The following is a 21,308-nucleotide window of genomic DNA, read 5'->3' as shown; positions in this document are numbered from 1 at the left end:
GGAGTTTTTTTTAGGTTAGTTGCTGTTGCCATGGGTTTGATGCCTGTAGTAGATGATCTCTAAGGCCCTTTCAGCTAGACTCTTCCCTGTAATAATTTTATGAAAACCTTAAAATATACACATACATAAATGTATACTTCAAACAATGAAGCTCTGTACCCAGATGTTTATTTCTAGTGTCTTCTCTACTAGTGCCTAATCTATTCAAATAGATTTGGTTTTATATTCTGTTAATAGTATCCAATAAAAATATATGGCAGACTAATGGTTCTTTCAGCATTTATAGAGTCTGACACCCACAGCAAATTCAGATTCCTTCTTTTGTTCTGTTGGTATTAGAGCTAATTGGTTGAGACACAGGTCAAAAAAAACAAGACTCCACAGTTCATTAATAGCCTGCTAAACACAGCTTTGGACAAATTTTTATATGCTTCATTTGTGTTCAGTAATGTGTATTAGATGCTAGATGTTTTTTCTTTAGAATTATTACTTGGAACTCATAACAAAAGATATTCATAGAATTATGCAATTTGGAATTAAAGATATGCAAACATAATGAAATTGTCCTCAGCTCTGAGAAAAACACACATGTTCAACATAACCTAGTTAGCCAACTTACCTATTAATAAAGTTCACATAAATAGTAACCTATTTATCATTATCCACATTTTCGGCTTGATCCAAACAAGAGAGAGAAAAAAAAAACAAAAAACCACACACTCATCTTTCTATTCCATGTGGTTAAGCGAATATGGTCATTCTCTCTTAAAAGTGTGTGTGTGTGTGTGTGTGTGTGTGTGTGTGTATTAGTGTATATATAGAGAGATCTATCTCTGATCCATGCACAAAGGTTATTATTCTCCAAAGATCACAAGATCCATAGTCCTTTTCATGGTAGCAATTATGTAAGTGGATTTTTTTGAGACTGTGTTTCCCCAACTTGTCCAGGATGGAGGTGCAGTGATTACTTAGGGATTATGCTTATCACTGTTATCAGTGTGGATCTGTCATCAACTTGGGCCTCTTCACTTCTCCTAAGATCACTGCCATTGTTCAAAGCTTGTTGCATCAGTCCTGGAGTTAATGCTGCATCTGACCGGCTTTAGCCTGACTGCAGCTCAGAAGTCTCAGACTCAAGCATTCTAGCAGCTCTCCAGTAATAGAGATTATAGACAAGTACCAACGTGGTCAGTTATAGTGTTTATTTTATTCATTGTCACTAAAAAAACATGTAGAAAGCATATAAGGTTTTTTATTGAATTGAATCAAGGTACCCTTTGAAAGTTACTCTTTACTATGGATTGTACTAAGAAAACTATATTCCTGCTCTTTGGGAATTGATAATTTATGAAAAAGTCAAAGCTGAAGTGAATAAAGCAAAAAAAAAAAATTAAAAGAGGAGATAAATACATCTCTAAATATTAAGTTATCAATTCTGAAGACACATTAAACATAAATGCAGCTTGGTGTGCAAAGATAAGAACAGCATCCAATTATAGTAAAAGGAGTTGAGATTCTTTTCAAGACTATGTTATAAAGCTTTAAATAGAATCAAATGGTAGATGGGTATCTTAACCCTGGTATGGGTTCTCCAAATACTACTGTTGGTAGATGACATTTTTCTGATTGTATCAAACTTCACAAATTGCAAAGCTTTCTAAATGACAACTAGAATCACTGAAGAGAGTTTGGCCTAACTATCCAAAAAGGAAAAGCCAAATGGATAAAGAATGCCTATTATTCATGCAATTATATGTGTATAGAATATACACATACACATACATGAGTAAAGAAAATAAAAAAAAATGAGGAGGTAAGGCATTAACATTTCCCATATGTAGTTGGATGGTTAGCCCATAAAACTGGTCCAGCTCTACATGAATCTTGGGCATATGTTGGGGGGACAGTGAATTGGACTTGGAATTAAATAGGAAAAAAGCAGACCATACTGTACTCAGAAAACTGTGTAGTGAGTTTTTAAACCCACTCGCTTGCCCCTGAAACAAAAGGGATAAAAAGAAACCTCTATTATCTTTTTAATACCCATATTCTTTTACAACAATAGTTCTTACACTATGATCTAGGGTCCCTGCTCAAAACTCTTTTAAGTTGTCCATGAGGTCAAAACTATTTTCATAATCAATCACTCAGTCATAAAACATTTTGAAAGTACTAAACTTGCTAAGCACTGAGCATACAAAGAAAAGCAAAAGACAGTATCTATTTTCAGGAAACTCACAGTATAATGGAGGAGACAATATATAAACAACACATACAAGATAAATTGGAGGTCATTTTAAAGAAAAGGTATTAATGATTAAAGTATGTCTAGGAAAGATTCCTTGAAGAAGGTCAGGAAAACTGAGAACGAGATGAGGAGGATGAATGTTTTAGGCACAGAGATTAATCAGAAGGAAATTCAGTCAGATGGAATATCTTGTTTGAGGAATAGTAAAGAAGCCAGTGCTACTGAATCCCAGGGTACATGAAAGGAAGGAAGGTATAAGACTAGAAAGTTTGGGGTGGGGAGGACATGATGAGTTTTGAATACCAGACATAGGTCTTTATATTTGGTCCTGGAAGTGATAGGAAACCAGTAGAGTTTGCAGAAGAGAGGACTGCAATAATAAGATATTTTAATTTCTAACGTGATAAATATTAATAGATATAATTCATACAAACAAAAGCTTTTTGATGTCCTCGATAATTTTTAAGAATGCAAAAGACTCCTGAGATCAAAAAATTCCAGAACTGCTATTGTAGGAAAAATATTTGGCAACAAAGAATGTAGTGTTAGAACTTCTAAAGAATTAAAATTGTGGATTCCTCAAGTGGCAATGGAGAGACACATGGTAGATGTCCATATGTAGTCCACTTATTACAATTCAGTTACTATAGTCTTCATACATTTGTCATGCATATTAATGTTGTCTTTTGGTTTATTTGCAACCTTAATTCTTCCAAGATCATGCTGTTTTATGATATATAGACAGATAGCATCACTTTGAGAAATCTTGCTGAACACAATTAAAACATGTACTGGTCCTTGTCTCATCTTATCTGGTTTCAGATTGCAACTAAAGGCAATGATTTTAATATATATTGTTCAAATCAAACCTGTATTACTTGCTGCTAGATTCCCTCTAGTGGCTGTATCTATGGCAAATTAATACCCTATATTAATATTAATATTGCCTAATTACTTGATTTATTGATGAATAAAAGTTGTATGAAGGGGGAAATAATATTTTTTTTGCCAGATAATATGGTATGTTTTTCTACACATGTAATTGTCCTTTGCAATAGCAATTATCCATATAGTCATAATTTTGACACTTGATTTGATCCAATTTTGTACATTATTCTCTGTTCAATATTATTCTATTTCATGTATGAAAAGTAAAATTTCTAAATCACAGATCTGTCCATGCTCTAATCCAAACTCTTATGTTTGGCATTTTAAACTTTTCAGTTTTCTGACTCCAACCTATATTTTCAGTTTTCTTACATGGTGCTCTTGTTCATGTACTTTGTGATCCAATCAAAATGGACTCTTTGCTTTTGTTCATACATGTCATTCCATCTTCAATTTCCACACCTTTGCCCAAGTTATCCTACATATCTGGAATGTACTCCTTTCTTAACTACACCTTATAGAAGTTCTTAGCTTCTTTCTTTTTTTTTTTCAAATTTATTCCAATATATAATAAAAAATATTCAAACTTACATTCCCCCCCCCCAAATGTGAGAGACATAATCCATCCCCTCAATTTTATATCCTAAGTCTTGTAGGGGATGGGAAGTAGGTTCATAGCTTACCTTGGCTCCTATAGAGCAGGAATTCTTAAACTCTTTCTACTTGCAATCCTTTTTGACTGAGAAATTTTTATGTGATTCCAGGTATGTAGGTAGATAAATCAAACATTTCCTGATTAAAAAATCGTAAAAAAATTATTTCAAAACAATTCTTTGGTCTATACATTTTATCATTTTTAAAGACAAAAAGAAATTTGCATGCTAATGAGATGGATATATTTGTTTATTTTTACATAAAGAATTAAATCTTAGCAGAATATTTGATACCTTTTACTGTAGTTAAGTTTTTGTGACCCCCACATTAAGTTGTGTGATCCCACATGGAGCTCATAATCCATAGTTTAAGAAGCTTTGCTATAGAGCACAGTGATAATTTTAAGTCCAAATTTTCCTTGGGCTGGAATCCCATGCTCCCTGGCTTCTTAGGACTTTCATGCCTGCCTTCCTGGCTACAACATCCTATTTTTTTCTCATTTTGGTGACTGGGGAAAGGAAGTAGAATTTAGGTTTGTTTTCAAAACTATTTACTTACTGAATCCCCCTCTTTTTGTTTAGGGATCAAAATTTTTATACAAAAAATTGGGGCATGGATTCTAACAAAGGATATTCTTTTTAAAATTTTATTTTTTATTTTTTATTTTAACTTTTTATTGACAGAACATATGCATGTGTAATCTACAATATTATCCCTTGCACTCACTTTTGTTCTGACTTTTCCCTTTCCTCTGTCCACCCCCTCCCCTAGATGGCAGGTAGTCTTATACATGTTAAATATGTTACAGTATATCCTAGATACAATATATATATATGCAGAACTGTATCGTTCTCTTGTTGCACAGGAAGAATTGGATTCAGAAGGTAAAAATAACCTGTGAAGGAAAAACAAAAATGCAAACAATTTACACTCATTTCCCAGTGTTCTTTCTTTGGGTGTAGCTGCTTCTGTCCATCAGTGATCAATTGGAACTGAATTAGATCTTCTCTTTGTTGAAGATATCCACTTCTATCAGAATACAGGATATTCTTTTTTATTATTAAAATGTTTATTTTGATAAAATTCTACAGATTTTTTTTTGTTTTCCTATCACATTTGTTTCACAACATATCCCACCTCTCTTCATAAAGGGCTACCTTTTGTCACAAAGAATAAAAAAAGGCAAATAAAAGAAGATGAATATCAGGATTGCATACACTTGTAAAAATAGTGTAAGGAATACTAAAGCTCAAAATGAGCTGAGGCTGGAGAAGGCAGCAAAAAGATTTTTATTTTATGTTTTAGTCTTGTTGGGAAAAAATCAGGGTAGGAAAAAAGAATAGGAACTTTGCTTGCCATAATTGCATATTAATCGAGCTTTACCATTCTAATTTTGTTTCTGTTTTCTCTGCAAAAGAGGTTGATTTCTATACTAGAAAGATATCACTACCACACCATCACTATCATCACCAGGACTATGGGCAGACTTGAACCTAGGACTTGACACTAAGGATTGCCCTACATATACTACATCATCTTGTCTCACTGGAGGGAAAATAAATTTTGTAAAGGAAGAGATATAAATTTTATTAAAAAAAACCTGCCTCAGGATCTTCCTCATTCTTAATTTAAAAAGCAAAGAAGCACACATTGTATATTTCTCTTTGTAATGACAAAAACTCCAAACAAAACCCTAAATTATTATTTTTTAAGGTAGCCCTCAAATGATACTATTCTTCTTCCCATTTATAGTTCTCTTTACTCTTTTCTTTTTCCCAACCCTGCTGCACATTTCTCTCTTTCATTATTTTTACATGACAAAATTGCCTGTGATACCATAACATATTAGAGTCTCCTCATTTGCCCTGGTCCCTTATATTGTTGAAAGGATATAAGTCATATTAGTATCTTTAGACTCTGACCTTGAAAAGGAAGCCTAATTCTTGACTAAGCTGTGTTGCTGGAGCAAATTCATTTAGCAAATATAGCAGCAGCTTCTGCCTAGTAAGTGAAGCTTATCTTATTCCTCTATTGTCCTAAGTTGCCATCTGGGCCCTGTCCTTCCTGGAAGCCATGTGGCCTGAAGCCACAAACCTTAGGTGGCCCCAGTCCCTCTCCATAATCATATATTCAATCATAGGTTAAGAGAATAGATTAGCAGTAGCCTGTGACTAGCTGATAAAAAGTATTGGAATGGTTTCATGTTCTTTTGAAAAGAAACCCATGGGATCACAAGACCATATAATCTGAGCTAGAATGGGCTTTAATTCCATCATTTTATAAATATGGAAACTGAGACTCAGAGAAGTTAAATTTCCCCTCTAAAGTTACATTGGTATTAAATAGTACAACTTTTCTGTTTCTCCTTGATGTCCCAGAAAGAGTTCCACTATATAAATCTCTCTCTTTCTTATTTTCTATTTCTACATTTCTTGCAGTATTTCCATATATATATATATGTATATATACACATAAGTAATACACATGTGCATATACATACACCCATATTTTGCAGGGTTTACTAGACATCCCAGCATCTGTAGTGAAGTGGACAGAATGCTGAATCAAAAGACCTGGGTGGAGTCTTGGCTTTCACATTTCTTTACCAGGAATTTTGAGTGTTACTTCCCTTTCTATATCTTAATTTTATTTTGTCTGTAAAGTGTGATTGTTGAACTGGATAATTTCTAGGAATGCTTCTGGAGGTCTGTAAAAGCATGATTCTATAAGTTCTTCTTTTGAAAAACTTGGTTGCTTCTGAGCTCATGGATAAAACTGTGATAATCATTGTATCTTTGAATGAATGGATATTTTATAGCTTGCTTTGGTCCAATTGCTTTAATCACTTCAATCTCTCTATTGTGAAGATAACATGTTTATTTAGATAATTTCAAGGATAGATTGAGATCAAACTGGAAGTGTGATAAAGGCTCTAATCACTCCCTCCACAATAAAAGCATGTGAGTATTATAGTTGTGACTTGAAGGGATATAAAATAGACATCTCTAGTTTCTTTTCCTTTCACCTTTCTCCAAAGAAGAATTTATTTTCTCCTCAGAGGGGAAGCAGGATGCTGAAGCCAAAAGTTTGGCTGTTCTGTTTTCCTCAGAGAGGGGGAAAGATCTAGGCTTGAATTATAGCTCTCTGATCCTTCAATATGATTTGTCTAGGGGATATGATTTTCCAGTTCAAGCTAAACTGATTTCTATTTCTTCACAGGGAAAAGGAAGGCTCCAAGCTCTTCATTCAAGGCTTGACCCCTTTCCCACCAAATTTTAGATCCACAATGAACATAGATATAGCAAATAGCCAAGAAATACATTTTTCTTAAGTAGATAGCAACAAAAACAGAGAAAGTATACATAAGACAATATAAAACAGATTATACAGAGTAAAAGAACATTCCCATTGAAAATGAGTTAATTTAGCTCAATCAAGAGAGACTCTCAGATCTCATGCAAGTGAAATTGTCCAGTGAACCTAGTGTAACAAGCTGGATAAAGAAATATGATTGAGACTGCTAGTTCCTCTCAGGCTGGCTTATTTCCAAATTCTTATTTTCCCTTCAGCAACTGGAAGTGAGGTTTTTTTTTTCTCAAAGCTGGAAGCCAGAAATGCCTAAAGTGAATGTAGAGCCTAAAGAAGGGATTCAAGAGAGTCCAAAAAAGACTGCCATGAGAAAAGTGATTCCTTTCTTCACTTATGGCAGTCTTCTGTGACTCTCTTGAGAAAGATGGAAGTTCACCTTTATGTCATTCTCACTAGCTCCACCCTGCCCCTCATATAAGCATGAAACATATAAAAAACCAAACCAAAACAAAACAGTATTGCAGAGATGTTAAAAACAGCAGTTAAGAAAGGTGGGCAAATTGTTCCAGAAGCATTTCCCTAGGAGTTTTTATAATAAGACCAGCCATGGTATGAGTGGTTCTCATTTTAAGGAATGCTATGCTAATTCTAGAAAATTATTTTTAGTAACTAGCTATCTCACCTCAGGCTTGTCAGAGCCAAGAAGCAAATGACCTGAGAAGGCCTGCACTAATTGGGAATCATGAAGGTAGCCATTTGACTATTGAATCTGATCCTGTACTAGCCATTAGATTCATTCCAAATCTGGAGCTTCTTTATTATTTGGGCTAGCACAGATGTAGATCCAATTATAGGGATATAGGCTGAGGTTAGGTTATAAGAGACAGAAAAGTAATTGAGCTATAGTTACTATGTCCCTAGATAACCTTGGTAAAGAGAAGGGGAACTATGAGTCATCCTATCTATTTTCTTTGAATTGTATAGATTTCAATATTTATGTCTGTTTACCAATTTCAAGGAGTTTCTTTCTTCAATAAATAACAAAGCTTTTGATTTTTTAGAAGGGTATTTTTTGAAACTGTTTTCTCTTTTAAAAAATTTCAGTTAACATTTCTTTTCTCTATTTCTCCTATTTCCCCCTGGCATTGAACAAAAAGGAAAATAAAGAGAAAACTAATAACAAATATGCATAGGCAAGCAGAGCAAATTCTTTTTTGTTTAAAAATATTTCCCTCTCTTTTTGTGTCTCTCTGTCTATCTCTCTGTTTTTGTCTATCTCTGTCTTTCATAAACCCTCTGTTCTCTGGCTGAAGCAGCATAAATGCCACTGATCTTATAATTTATTATAGTAGCAATTAAAACAGATAGAAATTATTATTTACATTGTATTCCATATTATAAGGTTAACTACCAGAGTAGCTTCTGTCCTCTTTGAAAGTAGAGGAAAGAGACAGACATGTTGTCACTAAATCTAGAAACAGTTCTCTCAGAATGATAATTCATATGCTCCAGGAATTCTCATCATAACATCTCTCTACAAAATAAGTTAACTCCAGAATATCTCAGATTCTTTCTCCTTGACAGTTAATTCACTTATTCTCTCAGGATAGAAATTATCTTAGTCTTTTCTCCTCCATGATGGTGAGCTCTCCCCAAATGATCTTTAAAGTGTCTCTATCCAATAAGTGATTCTTCTTTCATAAAGATAACAATGTTCAAAATTTGTGTGAGAGAAGCTCTTTAAATTAAGGTATTCTTGAAAGAGAGGATGTATCAGAAATGGTTATGATTTTTAGAATCTCAAAGATGTAATAAAACCAGATTCTAAGTACTTCTCAGTAAAAGTCATAGAATGTTTCCTCAAGTTTTTTTAAACAAGCTTTTATTAATATCATATTTTTTATATTGCCTTAGTTGCCTTTATATTTTCCAAGTAGTTCCTCCCTATCCCAGAGAGTCGTTCGATATCACAGATAGTATTTTTTAGAAAGGGAAAACAAAAATGAGCACAATTGATCAATATATTGAAAAATATCTGAAAATGTGTGCAATGTGGAATACTTAGGGACCTTTCAACTCCATGAAGGATTGGTTTGGGTGTTTGCTCTCATATCTACTCATAAAAGTTTTGCTTGATCTTTATATTTAATTGCATTAACTTTTAATTTTTTGGTGTATTAGTGTTTCCATTTAAATTGTTGTAGTTACTGTGTATATTGTTTTCTTAGCTCTGCTTCCTTCATTCTACACCAGCTCATATATCTTTCCATGTTTCTTTGTATTCATCACACGTATATAATTTCTTACCACAAAGTATTATTACTTGTATTCACAAATTATTCTGCTATTCCTTAATTGATGGGAATTGTACTTTGGTCCCAATTCTTAGATGCCACAAAAGATATTATATTTTGGATTTTATTAGGACTTTCTTCTTATCAGTGACTTTATCCATCACTTTATCTGGATAATCTCAAATTGCTTTTCAAAATATTTGTACCATTTCCTGTAATGGGCCAGAACTCTGAACCTGAAACAAAGGATTCTTACAATGTACTAAGTCAGTGGAATTGATAGAGACAATAGTTATCTAATTTAGCATGGTTCAGTATGATTGATTTAATCCTACAAGGAGATGTTATGGGCCAGAACTTGAAACAAGGGACTAAGTGGAATTGAGGAGGCAATGGTTAAATCTAGTTTAGCATTGATTTAATCCTACAACAAATAATGGTTTCCTAATGATATAAAGATTGATTGTGCTCAGTGCGGAGCATATAAGGAAGAAGCTCTCAGGGCCAGAAAGGACAAGTACACTAGAAGCTCTTGGAGGCTGAGCAGATTCATTCCATCTTTTACCTTTGTTATGCCTGGAGGCTGAAGCACAAATCCTTGACATTCAGTGAGAGCTAGAGGCAGAAGCTGACAGAGGCAAATGACTGGTGGTAGGAGCTCAAGCTCACAGAACCAAAGAGAGAGATAGGCCTTTCAGAAAGCTAACTGGGCCCCAGGAAAGGAGACAACACTTTGAAGGAAACAATAAAGGATTTGGACTTTAATACCTGGCTGCACTTGTGATTACTGAACTGAAATGAAGGCTACCCCAAAGACCCCAAGGAAACCTCAACAGAGAACATTACATTTTAGAAAGAATACTACATTTTGGCACCAGAACGTGGGACCAAGAACTTTCATCTGTGACCCAGAAATAAGGGTGAGTACAAAAACAGACAAAGAAACTTTGTTAAGGGCTAAAGTAGTATTTCAGCTAAAATGGGACAGATGTTTAGAAAACAGCCTTCTTTTCTTCTTCAAGGAAAATGTGTCAGAAGTTTGGTTAAACTCATTAAAAGCCAAGGTTTGATTATAATTTGGGAGCAGATCATTGAACTTTTAGAAATAGTACAGTACCCATCTCCTTGGTTCTCTAAGGAAAAAGAATTAGATCCAGGGAAGTGAAAATTAGTAGGAGAGCATCTGTGTCAATTCTACAGTGAAAATGAACCTGACTCAATTTCCAAAGATACACTTTATACATACAATTTAATACAACTGGCTTTAAGAAATTATATAAGTTATAGAATAAGGAAAAAGAAGAAAGAGCAGGAGGGGGAGGATCCAGATAAACTGGATGAAAAGGATGAAGAATCAGGTAAGAATGGAGTTAAGTACAATTCTGAGGGTAATGCTTCACAGCAGAAGCCCGTTGGGCATTCCCCATCCCCTGACCTACTTTCCTCAATTAATCCTTCATGAGTGGAGGGAGAAAGAGGGGGAGAGGCAGTAACACCATCAGCACCACCTATGAAGCAGCCTATGACAAGATTACGAAAGGCACTGGTTAAGGCAAAAAAAAGAAGGACAGGATATATCTGATTTAATAAATGCATACCCTGTGATTGAAGAGCTTGACTCTTCAGGCCAACAAAGGAGAAGATACATTCCTTTTGATTTGGAAAAATTAAGAATTAGAAAAAAGGTTGCACTCTTTATGGGGCTACATCCTCTTATGTTAAGATGTTACTAGAGAATTTGACTTATGAAATCTTAACCTCTAGTGATTAAAAATCCATAGCAAGAACATATTAAAACCAGGATAAAACTTTTTGTGGCTTTTGGAGTAGAGTGAATTATGTAGGATACAAGCCCAATGCAATAGGCAAAATGGAGTTAACATACAAATCACTTTTGACCAACTACCAGGTGAAGGTCAGTACGCAGACAATTCAGCACAGACTAATTACCCCACAGCAGCTTATGAACAAATTGCTACTGCTGTAATAAAAGCTTGGGGCACCCTCCCAGGGAAAGATGGAGGTAAAGCCTTCATGAAAATAGAACAAGGTCCCAATGAACCCTTTGAGGATTTTGTGGGACATTTGCAAACAGCTGTCACAAGAACTATTGGAGAAAATGCAGCTACAAGAATTATGATAAGACAGCCAGCTAAGGAAAATGTTAATAGGGTTTGCAGAAGAATTATATGGGGACTACACAAAGATGTTCCTTTAGAGGAGATAATAAAATGCTGTGCTACAGTGCACACAAGTGCTTATTATACCTAGACTATGATGAAGATGGGAAGACCGGGTTCCTTTTGGCAAGGGACTTCTAGAGAGACTCGTTGATGCTTTCAGTGTGAAAAAATAGGACATTTGAGAGCTCAATATAGAACTCTATGTCCAAAATGCAACCGAGGTTTCCACTGGGCCTCAGAATGTAGATTGGCCCAGGGAAATGAGGGGCAGGGCCCAGCTCCAAGATATCAAACAAAAGATAGGTGGGACATGATGACAGCCAAGGTTACACCTTTAGAACTTCAGAACTCTGATGTGATCAATCAGCAAAAAAGGCAATCAGATGGAAGAAAGGGATTGTCCATTGGAGAGAGACAGAAAAAAAGAAAAAAACCTCAAAACAAAGAAGACCCCAAAAAACATCTGACACTGAAAGAGCATGGCTGACAATAAGACTGTTAAATAATTTTAAAACCAGCAGAAATCATTGGATTCCCTGAGATGAAAAATTGTTGATAAGACTTTTACACAGAAAAATTGTGATATAGGATGGAACCAAGATGGCGGAGAAGGCACACACGACTCTCTAAGCTCCTCTCATTCCCCTCATAACCAACTATTTAATTCAGCCTCAAAAACAGCTCTTCACTGCTTAAATTCATGAAGATTAGAAGCGTTACAACTTATCAGCGAAGTCAATCTGGAAGATCCGCCAGGAAAGGTTTGTCCTGAGGGGCCAGGAACAGACTAGCACAGGCAGTGAGAGACTAGTGTCCTGAGCAGACCAGGGGTGGGGGGAGGGGGAGGATCTCTGTGGCTAGAGAAGTTATAGAGACGACTCTGCTATAGGCTAACTGCTCTACCTTGACTACAAAGCAGTAAAATGGCAGAGAGATTAAAGCCTGAAACAGAGGGTACTCTAAAAAACGCCAGAACCTAACGAGATCTGGCTGTGACCCCTCAAACCCAGAAGTGACTCAGGCAGACTGTAACGCAGCCCTGCAGCCACATCCCGCAGTTCGGGGGCTTTTGTGGGGGGCAGTTACAAATCTGCACAGCAAGGGGGCACAGCCTGGGCAGCCTCTAACCGGCAGAGTGAGGGGCTCGGCCTGGGGCAATAGAACTTCCCCAGCAGACTGTGCTTCCCAGGCAGACACTTCCAGTCCCTGCAGATCCATTCACTGCTCAACTGCTAATACCCACAACCCCAGGGCAGGCTTCAGTTTAGGGTAGTGAAACTCTAACTGCTCAGCATCTAGCCCCAGGGCAGTCGTTATCTCACACAGCTGGGGTTCTTTGCAGGGCACTTTCCCAGCTGCACCCTGCAGGCCTGAGTTACTCCCTGGTGGGGACCTCTTTCCCAGAGCACTCCAGTACCTCTCTGCTTTTTGTAGCCAGCTCGCAGGATAGCTACCCCTTCATACACCTTTCACTGTTCTGCAGAGGAAGCTGGTAACCTCCTGGCTCTGAAGGCAGACCCTACAGGCTTTAACAAAATGAGTAAAAAAAATCAAAAGAACTATTGATAGTTTCTATACAGAAAGAGAACAGCTTTTCAACCCTGAAGAAACTAATAGCAGACAGTCTCCAGACAATTAATGGTCCCCAATACAAAAGGCTCTCCTAGAGGAGACTATTAAAAACCTTAAAAGAGAGCTAGAAGAGAAATGGGGAAAGGAAAGAGAAACTATGCAAGAGAGTACAGAAAAGGCACATAACTCACTAAAAGAAAAATTTGATAAAGTGGAAAAAGAAAACAACTTCCTGAAATGTGAATTGGAAAAGGTAAAAAACTCCCAAGAAGTGCAAGAAAACAGAATTTATGAATTGGAAAAAGAAAATAACTCATTAAAAAAAAATTAGTGAAATGGAAAAAAATTCCATAGAGCAAAACAACTTAATTGGATATATACAAAAAGAAGTAAAAAAAGCTAATGAAGAAAATAACTCACTGAAAATCAGAACTGAACAAATAGAAATGATTGATTCATTGAGACATCAAGAATCAGTCAAGCAAAACCAAAAAAAAAGAAAGATTGGAAAAAAAATGTCAAATATTTACTTGGAAAAACAACAGACCTGGAAAATAGATCTAGGAGAGATAACCTGAGGATCATTGGACTACCCGAAAATTATGATGAAAAAAAGAGCCTCGATACTATTTTACAGGAAATCATCAAAGAGAACTGCCCAGAAGTAATAGAACCGGAAGGTAAAATAGGTGTTGAAAGAATTCATCAAACACCTTCTGAAAAAGACCCTAAAATAAAGATTCCAAGGAATATTGTGGCCAAACTTCAGAATTTTCAGACTAAAGAAAAAATTTTATAAGCAGCCAGGAAAAAACAGTTCAAATACCGAGGTGCCACAATAAGGGTCACACAAGATCTGGCTGCCTCAACATTAAAGGATTGAAGGGCCTGGAATCAGATATTCTGAAAGGCAAAAGAGCTTGGAATGCAGCCAAGAATAAACTACCCAGCTAAGCTGAGTAATTTTTTCCATGGAAGAAGATACACATTTAATGAAACAGAGGAATTCCATTTGTTTCTAAGGAAAAAACCAGACTTAAACAAAAAATTTGATCTTCAACAACAGGAATCAAGAGAAGTAGAAAAAGGTAAAAGGAACTCTTGAGAACTGTATTTCCGTTGTGGATATACATAAAAACCATATGTATAATTTGATTTTACCAATATAATATAAAAAAGGAAGTAGAAATGGAAAGGGGATAGTGTCAGAAAAAGGGAAAAGGGGAGATAAAAAGAGGGAAACTATATGCGACGATGAGGCAAAGGAAACTTATCAAATCTGAGGGAACTTAGAGAGGGGGAGGAACATTGTGTGAATCCTACTCTCATCAGAGTTGGCTCAAAGAGGAAATAATTGACATATTTATTTTACAGAGATTCTTCTTTCACTTCATTAAAAAGTGGGAGAGGAAAAGGGAAAAGGAAAAAGAGTAATAAGGGAAGGGTACAAGAAAGGGGAAGGGATTCAAAGGGAGGAGGGGGGGATACCAAAGAGGGAGAGCTGCATAACGCAAGTGGGATCAATAAGTTTAATACTAGGGAAGAAGGGAAGGAGGGCAAGAAAAAGAAAAGTATAATTTGGGGATATTAGGATGGCAGGAAATACAGAATTAGTAATTTTAACTGTAAATGTGAATGGGATGAACTCTCCCATAAAGAGGAGGCAGATAGCAGACTGGATCAAAAGTCAGAACCCTACAATATGTTGTTTACAGGAAACACATTTAAAACAGGGAGATACATACAGAATAAAGCTGGAGAAGAATCTATTATGCTTCAGGTGAAGTCAAAAAAGCAAGGGTAGCCATCCTTATCTCAGATCAAGCAAAAGCAAAAATTGATCTAATTAAAAGAGATAAGGAAGGAAACTATATCTTGCTAAAGGGTACTATAGCAATATCAGTATTAAACATATATGCACCAAGTGGTATAACATCTAACTTCCTAAAGGAGAAGTTAAGAGAGTTGTGAGAAGAAATAGACAGCAAAAGTATAATAGTGGGAGATCTCAATCTTGCACTCTCAGATTTAGATAAATCAAATCACAAAACAAATAAGAAAGAAATTAAAGAGGTAAATAGAATATTAGAAAAATTAGGTATGATAGATCTCTGGAAAAACTGAATGGTGACAGAAAGGAGTATACTTTCTTCTCAGCAGTTCATGGAACCTACACAAAAATTGACCATATATTAGGACATAAAGACCTCAAAATTAAATGCAGGAAGGCAGAAATAGTAAATGCTTTCTTTTCAGATCACGATGCAATAAAAACTACATTCAACAAAAGTTAGGTGTAAATAGGCCAAAAAGTAATTGGAAACTAAATAATCTCATCTTAAAGAATGATTGGGTGAAACAACAAATTACAGACACAATTAATAATTTCACTCAAGATAATGACAACGGTGAGACATCATACCAAAATTTATGGGATTGAGCCAAAGCGGTAATAAGGAGAAATTTTATATCCTTAGAGGCTTACTTGAATAATATAGAGAAAGAGAAGATCAATGAATTGGGCCTGCAACTTAAAAAGTTAGAAAAAGGCCAAATTAAACACCCCCAATCAATTACTAAACTTGAAATTCTAAAATTAAAAGGAGAAATTAATAATATAGAAAGTAAAAAAAAAAAACTATTGAACTAATAAATAAAACTAAGAGTTGGTTTTATGAAAAAACCAATAAAATTGATAAACCTTTGGTAAATCTGATTAGAAAAAGGAGAGAGGGAAATCAAATTAGTAGTCTTAAAAATGAAAAGGGAGAACTTTCCACCAATAAAGAGGAAATTAAAGAAATAATAAGGGGTTACTTTGCCCAACTTTATGCCAATAAATTTGATAACCTAAGTGAAATGGATGACTACCTCCAAAAATATAGGCTTCCCAGATTATCAGAGGAGGAAGTAAATTGCTTAAATAGTCCTATTTCAGAAAAAGAAACAGAAGAAGCTATTAATCAACTCCCTAAAAAAAAATCCCTGGGACCAGATGGATTTACATATGAATTCTACCAAACATTCAAAGAACAATTAGCCCCATATAACTATATAAACTATTTGAAAAAATAGGGAATGAAGGAGTCCTACCAAATTCCTTTTATGACACAGACATGATACTGATATCTAAACCAGGTAGGTTGAAAATAGAGAAAGAAAATTATAGATCAATCTCCCTAATGAATATTGATGCTAAAATCTTAAATAAGATATTAACAAAAAGACTCCAGAAAATCATCCCCAGGATAATACACCACGATCAAGTAGGATTTATACCAGGAATAGTTTATATTAGGAAAACTAGCAGTATAATTGGCCATATTAATAATCAAATTAACAAAAACCATATGATCATCTCAATAGATCCAGAAAAAGCATTTGATAAAATCCAATATCCATTTCTATTAAAAACTCCTGAGAGCATAGGAATAAATGGACTTTTCCTTAAAATAATCAGTAGCATCTATTTAAAACCAGCAGTAAGCATCATATGTAATGGGGACAAACTGCCATCATTCCCAGTAAGATCAGGAGTGAAACAAGGTTGCCCACTATCACCATTACTATTTAATATTGTATTAGAAATGCTAGCTTTGGCAATAAGAGTTGAGAAAGAGATTAAAGGAATAAGAATAGGCAATGAGGAAACGAAATTATCACTCTTTGCTGATGATATGATGGTATACTTAGAGAACAAATTGTAGTGGTTTGTTTTCTTTCTTTTTTATTTTTATTTTTACATTTTCGATTTAAAGTTTATTGGGATTATCTTGGCTCACTGAACTGCTAAGAAGAACCAAGCTGTTATTTTGTACAATGTATTCCTGTTCTGCTTATTTCACTCAGCTTCAGTTTATGCAAATCTTCCCAAGCCCTTTTAAAATAAATTTATTCATCATTTTTATAGAATGATATTATTCCATTAACATTCATGTACCACGACTTGTTCATCCATTTCCCAATTGATGGGCATCTATTAATTTTCAGTTCTTTGCCACCACAAAAAGGGCTACTACAAACATTTTTGCACATGTGGATCCTTTCCCCTCCTTTCTGATTTCCTTGGAATACAGATCCAGTAGTAGCATTGTTGGATCAAAGGGCATGCACAGTTTGATAGCCCTTTGAGCATAATTCCAAATCGCTCTCCAGAATGGTTGAATAATTCCACAACTCCACCAACAATGCAATTTATGTAGGTTTATTTTATATCCTTCAACTTTGCTAAAATTGTTAATTGTTTCAAGTAGGTTTTTGGATGATTCTCTAGGATTCTCTAAGTATATAATCATATCATCTGCAAAGAATGCTAGTTTTATCTCCTCATTGCCTAGTCTAATTCTTTGAATTTCTTTTTCTTTACTTACTGCTAAAGCCACCATTTCTGATACAATATTGAGTAACAGTGGTAATAATAGGTATTCTTATGTTACCTTTGATCTTATTAAATATACATCCAGCTTCTCCTCATCAGAAATGATTGCTGATGGTTTTAGATAGATACTGTTTATCATTTGAAGGAAAATTCCCTTTATTCCTATGCTCTCTAGTGCTTTTTAATAGGAATGGGTGCTATATTTTGTCAAAAGCTTTTTCTGTGTCTATTGAGATTATCATATGATTTCTGTTAGTTTTGTTATTGTTATGGTCAATTAATGGCAATAGTTTTCCTGATATTGAACCAGCCCTGTATTCTTGGTACCAAATGTCACTTGGTCATATTGTATTATTTGGCTGATAAGTTGTTGTAATTTCTTTGCTAATATTTTATTTAAAAGTCTTGCATCCATATTCATTAGGGAGATTGGTTTTGTAACTTTCTTTCTCTGTTTTGGCTCTTCCTGGTTTAGGTATCAGTATTATATTTGTGTCATAGAAGGAATTTGGCAGGACTCAAGGTTCGACTGTGGATGCGTTCGTAGTTAGTGTTGGCTAGGCAAAATAATATTGAAGAGGTAAGGCCATGGGCGATTATTAGTACTGTTGCTTCTATAAAGCTGAGAGGGGACTATGTGAGGGCAGCGATAATTAATAAGCCTATGTGACTGATAGAGGAGTAGGCTTTCCTTATTTTTCCAAATAGTTTACAAAGTGTTGGAATTAATTGTCTTTAAATGTTTGAGGGATTTGTTTTCTTATCCAATCTCCCATTCTTTTTTTAATTTTACTGGATTATTTAATAATTTCACACTGAAAGTTACGAGTTAGGTCTATATTTTCCTTTATTTCTAATATTTGTTTTTATAGGTTATGATTTTTCTCCTTCTGTTTTAAACACAGTATTATGTTCCTCTAGTTCCATCATTTTAATCTTTTAAAAAGGTAATCCTATCTCCCTTTACTCTCCTCATTCCCTATTCCTTTCTTTTGTTTTGTTCACCTTTCCCTTTGGAGTTTTGCTTATTAGTTCCATTCCTGATTTTATTTGGTTATATAATTCTGTCAGCACACTGCTTCCCCTCTCCCTCTTTTTTCTCAGTTGGTCAAGTAGATTTCTCTCTTCTCTTTCCATTAGTACTATTTACTAGTTTTTAGATTTTCCTTTTTAGTGTCCCTTTCCAAAAACAATTTTTTTCACTCTGTACTTCTTTTCTCTCTAGTCCAAATTCTCAATCTCTGATGCATGATCCTTGTAATTATCTGTTTCTTTCTTTTTCTCTGAATTCCTCATGCAATCAAAGCTTGCTCTATTCTCTATGTGGTTTCTGCTATTGCCTCATAGAATTTACCCCATGCATTCCACCTTTACATTGAGCATTATCCCATAATAATATCAATTCTTGCAGGTATTAAAGAGGATACGATCCCTTGGTAGGGACGCTCCTCTCCATGGTCCCAAATATGCAGCTCATCACTGATCCATGCCCTGTCCTAATTATCTTTTCTTCCCTCACATTAACCTTAAAATCCCTTCTGTGGATTCCTGCATTTCCACTTCTTTAGGTACCTTAGTGTATTATTCTGCCGATAAGTTGCTGTAATCTCTTTGCTATTATTTTATTTAATTTAATTCTCCAAGGATTCCAACTCTTTCTGTTCCAATGTAGAATGAGTATACTTTTCACTCACCAATTCCTCCAGGACACATCTCCCCTCACAAACCATCTCTCTTTACTCATTGGAACATTCATCAGTGTAACTCTCTCCTACCACCAAAGTAAAGCCTCTTTCTTTTCCCTCACCCCTCTTCAATCTTTCCTCCTTCTTCCTCACCCATTACCCTTGGACCATAGAGGTCACTTTCCCCTTATTAGTAGCCCTTAAATTGATCCTGAGACATCAAACACTCCTTTCCCCCCCTTCTCCCATTCCTCTTCCACCCTTGATGTACCTTCTCATATTATAATGTAGTCCCACAAAAACAACAATGACAACCATAACAATCATCATCATCATCGCTATCATCACAACCATTGATTCATCACAGGTAATGTTTTATAAGGTTCTATTCGTAATACCACTGTTCAATTATTTTGTTTCCTTGGGTACAATTAGAAAGGAGTTTCTTATTGGTTTGTGCTATCCTGTTGTTATTGTTGTCTTTGCCTGCTACATTCATTTATTTCTCCTGCATTTCTATTCTTAGGGATGTTTGAGAGGCAAATATTTTCTTCATTTATGGTTTTCTTTCTTAAAATGCTTTGAATTTCTCTTTATTATTAAATGTTCAGCTTTTTAAATGTGTAATTAAACTCAAGTTTGCAGGATAATTCATCTGGGTCTGTTATTCTTTGGAACACATTATTCTATCCTCTCCTATGTTTTCTGGTAGGTACAGAATAGTCTTGCAGTATTTGAATTTTCTTTCTTTTGTGTTTGGAGTCCATTCTTCTAATCACTTGTAGAACTTCTTGTTTCTGAATTGCATCGCTAAATTTAACAACTATGTATTTTGGAGTTTGTAGCCTTGATTATTCTTGTTGTTGCTTTCTATGAATTCTTTCAATTGCAATTTCATTTTCTTTGTCTAGATAGTTCTCTTCTTTAATTTCATTATAGAGTTAAAGTATTCTATCCTATAATGTTCTTCTAAGAGATGTATGCTTGTTAAATTATCTTTATACATTCTGTCTTTAAGATCAGTATGTTTTGGTTGAATAAGAAACAAATTTCCTTTTAATGTTATTATTTATTGCTTTTCTTTTTCTACATTGTTTTTCACTGCTATGTTTTTGCATTCTGAATTTGTTGCCTTCTTTATTGTTTCTTTGGTGAGGCTCACATTGTATAGATTTTAGTTTTTTCTATTCTGCCCATTACTTTTGCTCAACAGGCCATAAATTTGGTTCTCATAATTCTCATTTTTTTGCTCTTAGGAATAGTATGTTGTGCTTCCTTGTCCTCAAATTACACATGGTCCCATGTATCATCAAGTGTATCATTTCTTTTTGTTTTGTAGTGTTTATTCATATATGCACACCTTTATTAGGTCAGGAGACCATATTTTTATGTATTTTATGTATTTTATGTATTTACTCTTAATTTATCTGTTATGTTTTGTTTTTGACTTTTTATTTTTCTGAAACCTTAAATAATTTCAGTTTTTTCCCTATTTTCTCCTGTCACTCATATTCTGATTCCTCTCTAATAGTGATTTCCTTGGAGTTTATGTCTCAAAACATTTCAGCCTTCTCACATACTGGACAATTCAAAATTCATCAGTCTAGGTCTTAGCCCCAAGTCACTTTTGCATGGTCAGAACTGATCTTAACTTGATGCTGGAAAAAGGGAGGGAGGGAGCCTGGGGGTTAGAAGTGAGTTTTGTTATAAACCTGTGTTATATCCTTGGGAATGCTAGTGCAGCCTCACTGCCAATGGGTAGAGAGAGGTAAAGGAGAGATGTTGAATGGGATCAAGGTGAGTGAGTATCAGTTCATGGGTATTTTGAGTTTTTAAAATCTTTTTTGGGGGGAGGCTTCTGGGAGTCCAACACCATGGAAATAGCTAAAGTTTCATTATCTTTGATTCTTGACTTATGTGTTGGAGAGGATTGAGAGTCTTAAGGATCAGAGAAAATGTCTGGTCTTCCATCTTGTTGCTTATGTGACTTGAACATCTTCAATTAAACTTTTTATTCTCAAACAACAAAAACTGCTTTTCTACAATAGAGGCTTAAATAAAAGAGGATTCCATAAGAAGCCATAAATCTGCAATTCA

Source organism: Antechinus flavipes, chromosome 3 (assembly GCF_016432865.1).
Source record: "Antechinus flavipes isolate AdamAnt ecotype Samford, QLD, Australia chromosome 3, AdamAnt_v2, whole genome shotgun sequence".
Taxonomy (NCBI): domain Eukaryota; kingdom Metazoa; phylum Chordata; class Mammalia; order Dasyuromorphia; family Dasyuridae; genus Antechinus; species Antechinus flavipes.
This window is presented reverse-complemented; position numbering follows the sequence as displayed.